The following is a 16,361-nucleotide window of genomic DNA, read 5'->3' on the forward strand; positions in this document are numbered from 1 at the left end:
CAGATTTAATTGGAAATAACAACTTTCCTGCCGTTAACCCAATTCTAAATATGAAACCAGGGAAATGTATAGTGCCTTGGTAGATCCCCCCAGATGTTTCTCTGTCAGCATCCCAAGCGGCACTGGTCCAGGCCACATTCCTCACAGGGAAGTGCAGGCACTATGGCCATGCAGGATATTCCCCTTCCTGCCTCTATCCCTATCGCTGAGAGTCCAAAACTGTCTCACACAGCAGCAGCATTTGGGTATTTATCCTTTAATTAATACAGACGCTATCTAATACAACTACAGATAACATCAATATTTATACCAGCACCCAAATCCGGTTTAATTGCATTACAATATAAACCTCTGTGGTATCTGATGGCAATGATTTCCACAGGTTGATCACACAGATTACCAAAACAAGACTTCTCTCGTTATCATTATATATTCAACTAACAACCTTGTCACGTGCCATGAGTAGGATTCACCTTCTACATGCAGTTTGTTTTGTGTGCATCTATCATGCATTCTCGTATTGCACTCGCTTGTAAAAAGAGGATTCTTGCCTTTTTAGTAGCTCTTCAGACAGGACATATTTTACATATTTAATTATATTTCCATTACCTGCACTACTTTTCTCTTTACTCTTCCCATGCAATATGGTGACAATATATCTGAACAGACTATTCTGAGTGAGGGAACGAAATGTTTTTAACAGTTGGCATGGTATTCTCAGTATGGAGAATCTTTTGCTCTCCTACTTGTAATATTTTCTTGGCTTGTTTTGCCCATGTGAATGTCTGCATTTTAATCAGAACATGGGTGTGTTACAAGTACTTTGAGCCATCCTGGAGATGTTTCCAGAGCATCTTCATTTACACATCCTGATACTGAATTCTACCTGGCTTTGATTTCTGCAGACAGAAACTTTCTTAGCTGCTTCTGCAGATTCTTGCAAACTTACTTGTCTTGACTAACCAGAATTCTTTTTTGTTGCTTGCAGACCTTGTTAGGCTTCTCTTGATCATTAGGAAATAGATTACATCAATTATTGTACAGGACTTAAAGTATATAACTACTACACTTTACTAAAATTCAAATCTGTGTATTTCTCCTTCTCCTTTCTGCCTTTCAATGCGTTTTCTATCTATAGGTAATATATCTCTTCTATTTCAGGACTTGTTTTTTTTACACCAAAATAACTTTTTTTCCTTAACAGCCAATATTGATGGATTTTGTCAAAAGATTATGTTACATTGACTATTTCTGATTCATCCATTCTATTGATAAATCTTTAGTATATGTGTGGTAGTTTGTAGAATTGTGATTTTTTTTTCTCATATAGCTTGTATAAGTCTTTTATGACCTACGTGCCTTTGATCTTGCATTGGATGTCATGCAGCTAGGCTGCTAGCTTTCCAAAAGACAGCTATACAGGCAGAAAAGTTTCACTACCTTAAACAGTATAAAAAGTGGGGAACCTATGAAAAACAGCTTTGTAACCCTATACCTGCATGGTAATGAATGAGGTCGCTTATAAATAAGTAAGTAGTTTATAAAAAAATGGTATACAAGTAATAAGCCTGTTCACATCAAGTGATTCTACACTGAGACAAGCAACTTTTCTGAATTCCTCCTTCCTTGCAGAGAACTTAGCTGCAGCCACTGGTTATAAACGCACTTAGGATTTTTAAATTATGTTTAAAAAATCATCTAGAACACATTCTGAGATGGAAGCCTTGCAAGTAGAAAGGCGATTCAGAAGTACATGCCGAGAAGGCTTGTCAATATCCTCATGGCATCGTGCATCGTGCAAGGACTCTATGGATGGATTGCACACAAGTTGGACCTGTAGTGACATGACCTCCTTTCTGAGGGTGTGGCACTGAAAATTATAGCACAACAAGCTTAAGGGCCTTTGCCTCCCTCCAATGCTCAGCATGATGTTGATGTTGCAATGCCGCGAGTGGCCGCTCTCTCCCATTAGCACTCAGAAACCACACACAGCATCCACCAGTGTTGTTTCCAACACGACTTCATGGCAGTTTTGCCCATTTCCACCTACACTCATTCTGTCAAGACAGCCTCAAATGCCTCCTCTAAACAGAAACAAGTTTTCAATATTTTAAAATTATCAATATATATATTTTTAAAGGGATCACTCACTACCATGTATTAGATGACCTGAAACTTTATTGTATAGATTTTAATGACCAGCAGGTCCACGCCTCACATGAACGTCTTCTTTCTGTCTCATATTCACAAAACCTAGGATCTTCTCCTCTGGCACAAACAAAGCACTTAATGAACAGAAATCGGTCAGCGGTTTCAGTTTTGTCTTTGTTCACTGCTGCTTGGTGCAAAAATGTGCACAGCTAACATGCCTTACTTTCTGTGTGAAGAAGTGGTTAAGTTGATCACCTAGGGAGCCTCTTTCAAAGGTGATGGATGAATCAAGCTATTTTAGTATCATGAATACCTCCGCTGAGTTTTTTTACTTTATCATCATTACAGGTAAGTAATTCTGTATTTTTATAGCATTACCCAGGTCCTCATTACAGGTAAGTAATTCTGTATTTTTATAGCATTACCCAGGTCCTCTCTGGAGGTTTTGTGAACCCTAATCTTCTAAAGCATAACTAAGTCCCCTTGTCATTATTTCTTTTCCTTCAGTTTAGCTGCCAGCCACGGAATATATTCTTAATAAAACTGATCAACTGATATTGTTGGTCAGTTTACTCGATAAATATTTAAATGCACATTTTAAACCTGGTTCTGGCAAGAACTACGACATAGATTTATGTCACTCACTAATTTATTACTAAATAAATATACATATTATATATCCTCTATAGATATTATGTGTCTGTGCCTGTCTGTTGCTCACTCGGGGAAATATTGTAATTGTGAAAGCATTGCAAGTTTAGGAGAGTAATTTCTAAAAACACTCCCCCCCAATACCTCATCCCTCAAAATATTTCTGATTATACCATAAGTCAAGAAAATTAGGTTAATGCTTGGTGACTCCAAAAATGAAACTCCAGTGTGTGCTACCAATAGTTCTGCAGGAAGCTAATGCCATAATTGGCATAGAATGCAATTTCTGGTAAAATTAAAATTATATATAATATATATTTTGTTAAAATATGTCTTTTTTTCTAAGAGAGGCAAGGAAATAGTGTTTTTTTACTTAAAGCTTAGGCTTTTCATTTGCTGCTGGAAACGAGGTTTGGTTTTAAAGAATATTCATTTTGATAAGAGTGATGCTAGATATTACTTCCACGCCATTTACCCAGCACTTCTTTTTATTCAATTATTTAGCAACATTAAGTGAAACAGCATTTAGGTTACCAGGCTTTCTACAGTACTATTTGCTGAATCAGAAATGATTTCCATTCGCTAAATAAAATTAAAAATATGTGTACCAGGACTAATTAATTATATTTACTGCAGACGGTAAATATTATTGCATATAATGATTATATATTATAAGTGTAGAAATAGATGAGTTTAAGGAACAAACATACAAAGAGTGTATTTAATAAATCAGGCACCCAAAGCTATTTGAAGCGGACAAAGTGCAGAAGTGGTTTTGACTGCAAAGAAGGCCTATTTCTCCTTCCTTCCATCTATCCAAGGTATTTTGAGGCATTATCATTTTGGCATCTACATCCCAATTAGTGACAAGAGCTACAGAACGAGCTCCCATTTCCATTACAGGTTGCTGCTAATGGCAGGAATGAGTTTATTTAGGAACAATAAGCATAATCTTGTAAGTGTCCACTCCATAAAGTTCTTACTTGTACCAGTGCCTGCACACAAGTGCCATGTTTTTAGAGCCATAGTTGGGGCATTCATTAAAACTTTTCTTAGTGCAGATGCAGTGCTCAATCCCTGCCTTATAGTTTTGGGTAATCACCAACCTCAAGTGGCAGCCGTGTGGCTAAATGTGTTGCTTCATGAAGAGGTTTCATCACGCATCTGAAACATATTTGACATTAGGCCTATTGAGAAATCATCTTTGTTAGCAGGGTGGGTTTAACAGTGGCTTTCTCACACGTTTATGTTTAATTAGCTGACAGAATGGAGGAAAGAGTAGGAGCTGAAAGCGGAGGAGGGCTTGCAAAAGAAAATCATGTGGAAGCATGGTGCAACTTTGAAGGTGATAAACACCATTAATAAAAACTTAAAAAAAAAGAAAATAAAAGGAAGAACAACAAAAATAACTAACTTTTCCCTGCATGAGAGATCTAGTTGCCTTCTCACCTGACTTTTTATACAGCACAAATTATTCGAGAAATTAGCAAACAAAATACACAGCAGACAATTTACGCCAGTATGCTCAGCTTCAAGGAAGTGTCTTTCTTTGAGCTACAGCTATAGATTCATTAGAAAAAGAAACTGCATCTTTTAAAATGTCAGCTGTTCTTCCTCCTGCAGCTCACTGGTTATGGGTTCAAACGTTGTGCGTTAGGCTGGATAATAACACCATTGAAGCTGGGTGAAATATCCGTAGCACAACGTGTCTACTTCTGAGCAAAACACATTCACATAATTGAAAAAATTGTGCTAAATAATGACTTCTTCATAATATTATATACACGTGTAAATAGCGGATTGTGTAAAAACAGAAAATGAAGTGAATTTTTTTTTATTGCTGCTCATTTTTATTTTGAAGTAATAATTCACATGGCAGTGATTTTGATTTTCCTGAGGGTAGAGAGCACTGATAGAAGCCATTTGGCCTCATTGTTATGCAAGGAATAGCCATATTAGATTGCTATATTACTCCTTGTTGGCCCTGTTACTCCTTGCCCAGTTGGAATAAAACTCCAACAACACCAGGAAGAAACAACCCATACAGTCAGACAAATGTAGTAGAGCAATTGAGTTAATCCTCATTTGTCTTTGAAGCAGACCTGTGAAAATAATGATTTTCCAGCCCAACGCAACACCTTTTCTTCAGCGAACTTTAGACCCCGGGTTTGGTTGACCCAAAGTGACATTTCAGGATTTTTGAGACTATGAGAACAGACATAGTGGCATCAGGCTGTCTAAAATCCCCTTTTCAAACTTGTAAAATATTTTTGTCAGTTTTCAAAAAGAATACTTTCTCATGAGGGATTAAAATAATTAAGATATCAGAAGGATTTGTGGAAGGAGGAAATCAATTAATACAAATATTCAAATTCTTTGCCTTCAAACCTCAACCATTCTGTGATTTGGTGATTTTACAATCATCTGTGTAATGATTGTGTTTTTTTCAGAACATCTTACCTGCCCTCAAAAGAGTCAACATGTAAAACCCTTTCATCAAGTTCATCCTCAATTTTAGTAAGGCAGTGCCCTCATCCTAGAAATTTCTGCTGAAGTACTCTGTCAGTCAAGGCTTTGTTGGGAAGGCATTGGGCCAGCTCTTCTCCTACGCAGCAAGACAGACAATTTGGGTTAAAAGAGCTTATGACAGAAGATACGACAAAGGATTTATTGATTTTTAGATGGACAACTGATTCTGTGCCCTGAAGAAGACTGATTAACAATCCTCCATTGATTTTTCATTTTTCTTTCCAGTAGATGTATTCTTTAGTGGAAACTCACCACATCGGTCTTGGATGTGTGCTATAGATACCATTTCACAGCAGGCACAGAGAATTTGATTTTTCTAAACTTGGGCTTCACAGGCATTTATGTTTTATTTCTCCTTAGTCACAAGTATTGATTTCAGTGAGCACTAGTGCTGTAGCAGAAATAAGAGAGGTTATTGGGAGCTTACCTGCCGCCCATGCTGCAGTAAAAACAATAGTCCAATACAGTGCAATAGAAAACCATACTGGGCATTATTTGTGTTACATTTTCACACATCTACCCATCCTGCACCCTGAGCACCCCAGGAGCTGCTGCATGTCCAGCTCCAACCTCTCCACATCCCTTACTTTAATTTTTGGCCACCATCAGTTGAATGGGTCCATTTTATCCAGCAAATACCATGAGCCAAATAGGTTGCACTGCTTTGTGCCTGGGTGTGAGGGTGCAGTCCCTGATGCAGATCATTAATGGCAAGATTTTGGCAGCTATACTCATGCCACAAAATATTTCCAGATCCACAGCTATCTACTGTGGAAGCTGTGCCTGCTGTATCAAGGACAAACTATGATATTTTGGTCTTTTTTGATCAGAGTGTGTATGAGGTTTAGTTGCTTTCATTCCTTAATTGACTTGCATACTCATCACTTATGTAAATAAATTGTTTTAATCTGTTCCACATCTTTTCTGTGTGTCATCACTTCTCTGGTGAATTATTATGATATATTCAGGCAAAAATCTGAATGTCCACATTACTGAATGATCAAACACAAGAAATTTCAAAGAAAAAAGTAGTTCAGAGGCTTTGAAAAGGAAAGATATTTTTAAGCCAAAAAAAAAGTCCTCTATTCTCCAATATATTTTCTTTGTCCAGACATTATTTTGGAAATATGAGGCTGTGGTACTTTTTTCAAGACCTACTGCAGCACTTTTGGATTCTGACCATGTTGGATATAATGCAAGAATTATTCCTCATCCTCTCCTCCCATTTCCTAAACATGGGACAAAATTAAGAAAGAGAAAAAAAACATAGATGACTGATGTTAGCCATGTAACATAAAACACTGTTGGAAGGTTTTCTGCAAATGGAAAAAACAAGAAATTGAACAGATGGAACTTCACTAAAGATGAGAAGAACAGGAAAAATAAAATAAATCTTTTCAAAACTGAGAATTTAAAATTGTTGTATTTTAGATTTGATTTAAACCAATTCCTTGTTTGCAGTTCATCCACCCTAAAAAAGACATTACATTTTTCATCAGCTGAGAGTTTCTCCAAGCTTTTTAATCTCATTGTGAGTTCGCAGTGATACAGCGCTGCATTACTTCCACTAACCATATATGTCAATATACTTCATCACTTTTTAAAAGGAAATTTATTATCCAGGTTGTCCCTAAATGTGTTCATGACTGAAAGCCTGTGTTTTAAAAGCTGATATTAAGGAGGCTTCCCATGATCCTCATCCTGTTGCTAGGACTCTGAGCAGTCCCCTGCATCCTCAGAGTGCAGAAGACACTTAGGACATGATGCAAAGACAGAAGGTCTCCTCAATCCATGGATTCTCCCCCAAAAGTCAGAAATTGTGGCATTTTACAGCTGCTCCCATTTTCCTTCTATTTCTCTCCTTTCTTTGCATCATGTGTTGCATATGCAAAACAGATAAACTGCACATTACATGGTTTTCATTATTTGTTTTCCCCCTTCTTTTCTTTTTTATTCTGAAGCGTAACCTCAGACAATACGAACTGTCTCATCAAAAATTTCTTAACATTGGCCTGACTGGGAAGGGGGATTTTCTGTAAGAAGTCAGAAAGGGGCCGATATGAAATTACGGTGGTGAATTAGCACATTGAGACAATTGTTTGCCGGTAGTAATGCATTGCTGTGGTGAAGCTGCCACCAGCTGGAGCCACTTTTAACACTGGTGCTAAGAAAACGATAAAGGCGAGATTGACAGGAGCAATAGAAAAGGATAGGGGGGAAGAAAATAAATGGACAGAGGAAAAACCCCACAGTAATTAGCTAAGAAATGAAGTACCTTTACAACCACTTTTCACAGCCTCAGAGAAATAAGGGCTTGAATTTAGCAAAGAATAAATATATGAAGAAAAACAAACCCAGCTGATTACCTAAGTAAATGTCATCAAGTCTCTGCTGTATTTTGAAATATCTGAGTTAATACACATTTGCATGACATTCCCCATATTTGCCCATAAAACAGTGGCAGATAAGGCTCCAGTTTTGCAGGGAGTGCAGTGCTCTGTCATTTGCAGTTATCATTTAAGCAGTGTGTGTGTTAGTAGCTACTGTAAATAGAAAATCATAACAGATAGAGCAACAGCTTTGAATAGCAACCATGCTGTAATACTGCCTTGGAATATTATATACCTGACACCTCTCCTCTTCTGCTGAGAATCAAACATAAGGTCTCACACAAACTTTATTTCAAAGGCTTGATAAGGGATAAGGAGTAGTCTTTACGTACCACTGCTACGAACATTTGTCACGCAGCAAGATGTGGAAAAAGAAAACCATCAAGAATTGCTCTTTTTTCTTCCTCTAAACAGAAATGATAACATCAATCATTTTTGTTGTTAGCAATTATAAATTGGCCTCCTACAAGCTGAATGGGATGCAAAACTGGTGGTTATGCTCTTTGCTTTTTGTCAAAAAATAGGCTTCTTGGAAGTGATCTTCCCTCTTATCCCAGAAATCAACCAGGTATTAATTAGCCTAGGGAGGAACCAAGCTAACTCTAGCAAGATTTTTTGCCTCCTAGATGCCTTTCACTACATACCACCCAGATAACTCCTTTATCACAACAGATTAAGAACAGTTTTTGTAGTCACATGTATATCTGAGCGCTCCCTTTTCACTCATGATTAAAAGATATATTTTTCCTCTTGACATTCGGCTATGATTTTAAACCTAATAATTTTAAATTACCAAGACATTATGATAGTTTTCATTTTCAGGTGATATTTTAGTAACAGACAACAGACTCCTTTTGTTACAGGGAAATAGATGGGAATAGTCCTCACAACACAAACAGCACCCTGTGGAGCGTATTCTCTAAATGTACTACAGACAAGCTAAGGAAGGGAAAAAACAGATGAAAAGATTTTTTCATCTACTACTTAAACACGATATAGAAGGAAGTTCAATTGAAAAGTGAAGCAACCTTACAGCTGAGTGTGCATGTGACTTACTGAGAACTAGAAAGGTGCAGTAAGCTCCCGGGCACCACATCGGCAGTGGGACTCCTTACAAAAGAGGCATTTTAACTTGTGTGCCTCTCCAGTTTACCAGATCACACCCCAGTAATGTTTGCTTCGAGACGGAAGCCTTTCTCCACCTTCTAAACTGGTGTCGTCATCAATCAGTGCTTGGAAATAGTAAGTAATAACAATATACCAGCCCTCCTTCCACTGCTGGTGTGCCAGAGAAAAAGCTGAAAACACAAATTTTTACTTCCAGGTAGTCAGGATCGGGTTTGTTGAGAAACAGGGTTTGTGCATCAGGGGCTGAGAGTAACTGTTGGAACATTTTTGGTTTTCCTCTTGATAGAAGGAAGCTGTGTTTTTCTACCTGTCGGTGGGTTATTTTTTAAAATACATATACTGATACCTGAAACATCGAGCAGGTCTTTCTTTAATGTGTTTTACTTATGGAAGAACATTACATGAGAATTGGTGATCAAATGAGCCACTCACCCCAGCAAGCAAAGCATTCTCAGATTTTACAGTTGACCAGCACCATGTCATTACTAGACAACTTAATTCAACTTCACGGAGGTATTACAGAATCAAGAATCACAGAATGTTAGGGATTGGAAGGGACCTCGAAAGATCATCTAGTCCAATCCCCCTGCCGGAGCAGGATTGCCTAGACCATATTACACTATTCATGCTCCTCTGTCCAGTCTTGTCCTGCTTTAATAAGCCTAGCCAACAGACAGTTCTTAACTCTTGCCATTTCTCTTTTAAGATATCAGCTTCACAGAGCTGAGCTGCCACTGAAGGTCTGCAAGAGGGTTGAAGTCCCTAACTGCCATCTATGGATTCCAACAGGAATAAAAGATGCCACCACCTGGGAAAACCATACACTGCACATCTAGTTCTTGATCAGTTTAGTGCAATTTCAAACCAAAACACACCCCACCCTTCAAGTACTACTTCTGTGAACTCGGATGTTAAAATCACTGTTGTGCTTCTGAGTTGTTGTGTGTATTTAGTATATTATCTCTGTCTGACAGATCATCAGATCTGTAATTTTACAGGCATTCACTAAGGGGTTACAGTTCATTTAAAAACTATTCATTGACTAATTTTTCATGGGTTACTATCTTGACATTGGAGACATTGAAGATTTTGCTGTAACTTCTAAGTACAATAGTGATGATATAAGTGCGAAAAGAGAGATGTAGACAATCAAAAATACAAGCAAAATAAACACATATATGTTTAGCACTTAGAAGTAATATAGAACACGTTTGGAGGTTTTTTTTTTTCATTCTCTTGCATTCAAATACTCAGCCAGCAATAGCTTTATGGAATGGGTACAAAGTGAAGATATTGTAACAATGATATTATATGACTCCTTCCAGTATATTCAACAAGTCTACACTTTCCTTACATTATCACACATTACTAACAATCCTAATTAATTGTAATATATGAAAATTGAATTTCTTGACTGGAGCAACCATCTATTCAGCAAACAAGAGTAGCTGACAAATGCTTCGCCGTCACCAACGTTCATGGAAAAGTGACTCGAAGGAATTTAGAGGGAGAATAAAAAAATAAGGAATGTGAAAAACATTAATGCGATGCTAGAGGTGAAAATTGAACAGGCACTGAATGTGCGTTTATAGAAGTCTAATCAACTTCATATCATTTCTTTAATAGAGAAAATTAAATGCACAGATTATGCTAATAGGATGGTATAGTTCAGAATTTAAACACAAGAGTCGGAAATTGAAGTTACACTTCTCACTGCAACTGAATACCAGCTCTTCAGGCTGCACTGATTAAAGTCTGAGCAAAAGAGTTGTTATACCTGAAAGTGCCTATATTCACCCTACAGGCTTTATTCTTTTAATGTATCCAAGATAAAGCTGATGTTGGTGACTTAACATTTCATACCTTTTACTTCAGCATAAGTTTAGAATTCAGTTATCTAAGGAACATTAAAGAAGCCTGCCTTCTGAATCTGGACAAGATAAGCTGAATTTTTTTGTTCTAATTGAATTCCAGTTTCTTGTGTAGGAACGTAGGCACTGGCAATACCATGTCCTGGAGAGGACTAGGGCTCCTGGAAAAATGTCTGATGAACCTGGCAATTGACCCAAGGCTACAGGAGAGTGAGTTATGAATTCATAATATTTGTTAGATTGAACACCTGATCTGATTTCAAAGAAAAACACCTTCTGGCTCCTGCGACAGCAACTGCCAGCATGTGCTGGGTGGGTGTCTCCTCTGTGAAGGGACTGGCTTCCAAAACACTGATGGGAGGCTAGCAGAGTGATGGAGGTGTATTTTAGGAGGGTGAGATGAGCGTCCTTCTCCCTGGAAAGTGGAAAGGGAAAGGAAAGGGAAGGAGAAGAGGTCAACCACCAGCAATTGTGTAACCAATGCTGTGAGGTGTTTAGTCCTCTCCAAGAGCACATCACAAGGTCCATGCTCTGAACAACTCTGGAGGGACCTATTTTTCTCTGTGGAGCATATAGAGAGCTTAAAACACCTTAACCCATAAAAGTGCATAGTGAGAATTCCCCTAAAAGTTCATCCCTTCACCAGATCACCTCTGGCGGAAGCCGTTAACTAAAGGCATGAGCGTTTTCTCTTGTTTCATGTTGGCTGAAGCTGCAGCAAGACCTAACCCATAAATTCTGCTGCTAAGTAAAAATGGATGTTATAGCAATGTAATAGGGCATAACAGTTCATGGGTTTCTATGGCCAACAGACTCCAGCCCATGCTGGTCCCAGGTGACCTGAGAGAACTAAAACTTAAACACTCCTGAAATATTGAAGTGAATGCTTGACATCAAAATACTACTTCTATTGTACTACTCCTACCTTAAATGTACTGCAAATTATTTAAAATCTGAGGTTAAAAAACCAACAAATTATTCAGCTTGGAAACTTTCAAGTGCAGCCTCTTCCTTAGAGATAGACTATTTTAAATTTATTGTTTTTGAAGGACACTATTAAAATGCAACACAAGAGGAAAAATAAACAGATAAATAAAAAGGTATTTTTATTTAAATAAAAATAGATAAATAAACAGATAAATAAAAGTACCTCCGATGCTAAAAATTATAATCTCTGCCAACAACTGGTAGAAGCTGGTAATACAATATTTTGATGCAGTTTACCATTGAGAAACTTGCAGTCATATTCCTGTGCCTATATATTGTTTTTTGAAACAGAATTTGAAGAATTACTATACCTAGAAAATGGAGAATATAAAACAGGAGAAATCTTGTAACATCCTGAGCCACCAGATTATATTTTCATGGAGTTCTTTAAGGTAGACAGGCTTTGTAAAGCAGTAGTTGCTGAGAGTTGAATTATGAGATTCCTTTACAACCAAAAGAATGATGTTAGACATTCTCCCTGGCAGCACAGATCTGCCCAGAAATGGGTAATCATTAGTATAAAACTAGCATGTAACATTTGTGCTTGAAAAGTCAAATCAAATGAAAATACAATTAGCCTTAGATTCCTGCCAGTTAATTATTCATCTTGAGCAGCATACAAAAAAAATCTAAAGCTCTGTAACTGGCAAACTGTATTTATAAAACATGTTCAAGGTATTGTGCTCTCAAGGTTAGCTGGAATTTTCAAAATATGCCTTGAAACTTTCTGGTTTAAATCCCATCTCTGTCTTATATATGGATTTTACCATTACCAAAATTGCCATCAACAAATCGCATAAAGAAGAACCTCAACGACAAACAGATAGACAGCTGTAAAACTTGGTACTTTGGTTTCAATTTAAATAGCAATTAACCTTTGTAATTTTTAGACACAGGAATGTACAGTTAGCTTAATAGGGGAGGATTGTAATGAGTATTTATTAATGTTTTAGATTAATGCAAGTTACTGTATGAAATCAGAATAATCCTGAAAGACTTGACATGGAGAAGGCAAACAAATGGAAAATATTAGATAGCAGCAAGGAAGCTATTAGGATAAGGATAGTGTAAATCAATCAAAAATGAATATGGACATAAACATATGAGTTTAACATAGTTAATTCATTTCTTTATATCCTTTACAAAAGCATAATTCCTCCATTATTCTGCTCTCTTTTATCTTTTTTTCACGATTTTCTTCAGATGCTTTCATGGCACTAGTGAAATATACCAAATTTTCACCAATAAAAGCTGTTTCGTTTCCCATATTCATAGTATGAACACATTATTTTTAATCGTCTAATTTTATTTTACAACTATCAAAGCAATTTTCGGCTCTGAATGATGGGTTCACAAATTCTACAACAATTTCAGCTATTCCAGAAATATATGTTTGGTTACCAAAAAAGGCTTTTCATATAGAATAGTGCAACTCCCTCAAATAAGGTGGTTAATAATAAACAGAAAAACTGCATTTCTTTGATTGTGATAAATAATAACAGTAGTATTTAGATTGTTATGATCTGGATGATGATTTAATTCTTCAGACAAAATTAATTTAAAAGCAAAATTTTTGCAGTTTATTGAATTTAGGAATCACCTATTACATTGAACAGTGATGTTGTTTAAAAACAGATTGTTTTCATTGTTATTCCATTTTTATTCCTTTAAGCAATGTCCTTGATTCAGAGATCTTCTGCCCCTGACAAAGAACACCTGTAGAGCCCGGCAGGAAAAAAGGAAATTAAATCACAAGCAAAATATTTACAGCAAATAAATTCTTCAGAGGTTGGCCTAAGATTCTGTTATCAGAAAAAAGATACCTGTAGGATTAAATGTGTGCTTATTCCTGTTTCATCATTTCCTCACATCGTCTGAAATGCACTATGCTTTAAATATAAACAAATCTCTGACGGTTAATTAACACACAATCCTATTAAAGAGATCTCCTCAAAAGCAGGCAGATTCAAGTTATACCAAGATGACTGCCAGGAAGGGAATTTTTGTAGTGGGTTTCATGAATGGGTGACATGACAGGCAAGTAACAAAAGTAGCCTAAAATAAAATATGATTTAAAAAAAAAGTATTTTCCTTTGTTGCTCTCTGGAAGCAGTCTTTAACAAATGGTATCATTTGTTCCAATCACACAGTTTGTTCAAAACCACCCTTGCAATAATTAAGGGCAATGTGAAGTCAGTGGCAGTCACGATAATTGCTCAGAACAGAAAAAAAAAAAACAACAAAATGAAAAAAACCCAAGAATCTTGACTTTAAGATTGTTTGTGGGATTTCTTGTGATAGTCTGGAAGATGAATTGCTAGTGCTATAGGGACAGCTACTGGCTATCTGTGATTGACAAAGCTGGTATAATTGTATGACTTTCTTGTATAATGGTTTAAACAAAAGTAAATAATAAAAAAAAAACCCTACACAGCAAAAAGGACGGGAAAGCTTAGCTGTGTTCAGTGCCCACTGGTGAAAGCACTGTTCTCTGATCCATGCTGCTATTGTTGGTTTTGGTTTAGCTCCCTCTCAATCAATATCTAACGGGGCATGATTTAATAAGGTTTTACAATCTCCAAAAACGGTTGCAGGGGGGAAGGCAGTCGTGGTATTGTCATTCATCAAAGGGGGCCTTTCAGGTTTCTTTGCTTTCACCTGCTGGGACCCATTTGGTCTCTTTCAAAGAGAATGCAATGACAAAATGAATGAGAAATGCTAGAATAAAGGTCCCTTATTCTACCCAATAGTATAATAAATGAGTACTTGTAATCCCTATTGTACTTCACAGAGGTAGTTGTAAGACAATTAAATCTTGCTTCTCAGGCAAATGATTCTGGTAGTTAACCTGAAACAGCCAACAATATCATAGAGAATGAATGCATCTGAAGCAATGATGTAATGGGATACTGCTTAGCTAGAAAAGCCTGGTGGTTTGGGGTTTTGTTTTGGGGGTTTTTTTGGTAGCCTGGAACTACAGTACGTGTGAGCTATAATTACAGAAAAAAAAAGTGGAATAAAAGCAGAAGAGATTTTAAATTTAATTCTCAAAGGTGTGAAAGGGGCGAATAGTCCATATATATGCTCTTTTAAATGCAGTTTATATCTTAAATGAACAATAAGATAGTCTTATATTTTTGTCACGGTCTAAATTCTAAATGGTGGCTTAATAAATAGCAAACATTTACATAGTTAACATCATCTTGATGTGACAACCAATTTAGCTTTAATTTCATTTGCAAAAACTAAATTCAATTCTAGCCTTTTCCCTCCTTTCTGAATTGCTTGTGTGTCAAAAGAGATCTTGTACTCTTTTGAAGAGACGTGCATTCATTCTGTACTCTGTATTATTTGTCCACCTTCTACTGCACAGACATTATTCTCTGAAAAGCACTCATCTCCTTCATCATGTCAGTTTGCTTATTTTTCTCTTAAAAATTGTGTATTTGCTATTAGACTCGCTCTTGCATCATTTACATATTTCAGCAGAACCGTAAACATTTTGTGCTATAATTAGAGTATTCCACAAAACAGAAATGGTCAAATAAGAATTGTTATGCTTCAGAGAGCACAGGCAGAAGACACCAGAGTCAGCAGATATATTTGCAGCCCTACTTTTATATATTATATAATAGATTAAGGAAAACAAATGTTATTTGCCATTTATATTACAAAATATTGCTGATTTAAACATGTATACTTTTCTTGTTTTAAACAGCAATTGCACCACTAGTTGAGATTAGACTGTCAGTTTTCACTTCTTTACTCCAGATTTTAAAGAACAGAAAAAGACAGAACTGAGCCCTGACATGGTTTTGCTCTCTCCTGTTGGCACGTAGCTCCCTCTCTCCTTTTTCTGGAACGTAAGAGTGTCTCTTTGGCAAAAGGTCTATGACACTCAGGCACAACAGACGATGCTTTGCGTCGGATGAGGGACAGTGCTCTTTCAGAAGGCAATCCACCTTATGAAAATGGTCAGATTTACAAGTATGTTAAAAAATACTAACTTCTCTGCTAAGTTCTTCTATACAAATTTTTTTGTAGGAGGTCATATCTGAAAGAACTGACAGAAATACAGTGAGACTCTCAAAGCCCCTGAACCACTGTCCATGAATGCCAGTGGAAAGACTCTAATCCTTGCCAGGTTTCCAAGTTGTACATGACCATTTTGTGATAAATCCCATGGACGTTGTTTGTACTTTGAATCACAAATACTTCCAACCCTGTCTTAAAACTAAAGCTCTGTTGTCAGGGGAAGGCAACACAATGCATTTTAAAAATGTCATATGAAGTAGCTGTTCTTTATAAATACTATCCCGCAAAGCAGAGCTGGGACAAGGAGAACAAAAATATACTCAGTTGTGCCTCAACTGAAAGGGGGGAGTCAATTTTGGGCAGAGAGCATCAAACTTTCTGATTGGTTTAGACAATATTATGCTAAGATTATTCAGCGTTGAGTAGGAAGAGGTGTTGATTGTGGGACATGGTGGAAAAGGGCATGAAAGAAGAGGGATGCTGTGTAGTAATGGCTTGGAGAAGAAGGCAGAGGAAACCATGATGGGGGTTCCCAGTGAGAAAGACCCCTGCTCATATGCACACAACACTGCTGCTTACTACAGCTTCTGCACGTAGGTGTTATAAACCAAACTACCCA

This window comes from Nyctibius grandis, chromosome Z, assembly GCF_013368605.1.
Source record: "Nyctibius grandis isolate bNycGra1 chromosome Z, bNycGra1.pri, whole genome shotgun sequence".
NCBI lineage: Eukaryota > Metazoa > Chordata > Aves > Nyctibiiformes > Nyctibiidae > Nyctibius > Nyctibius grandis.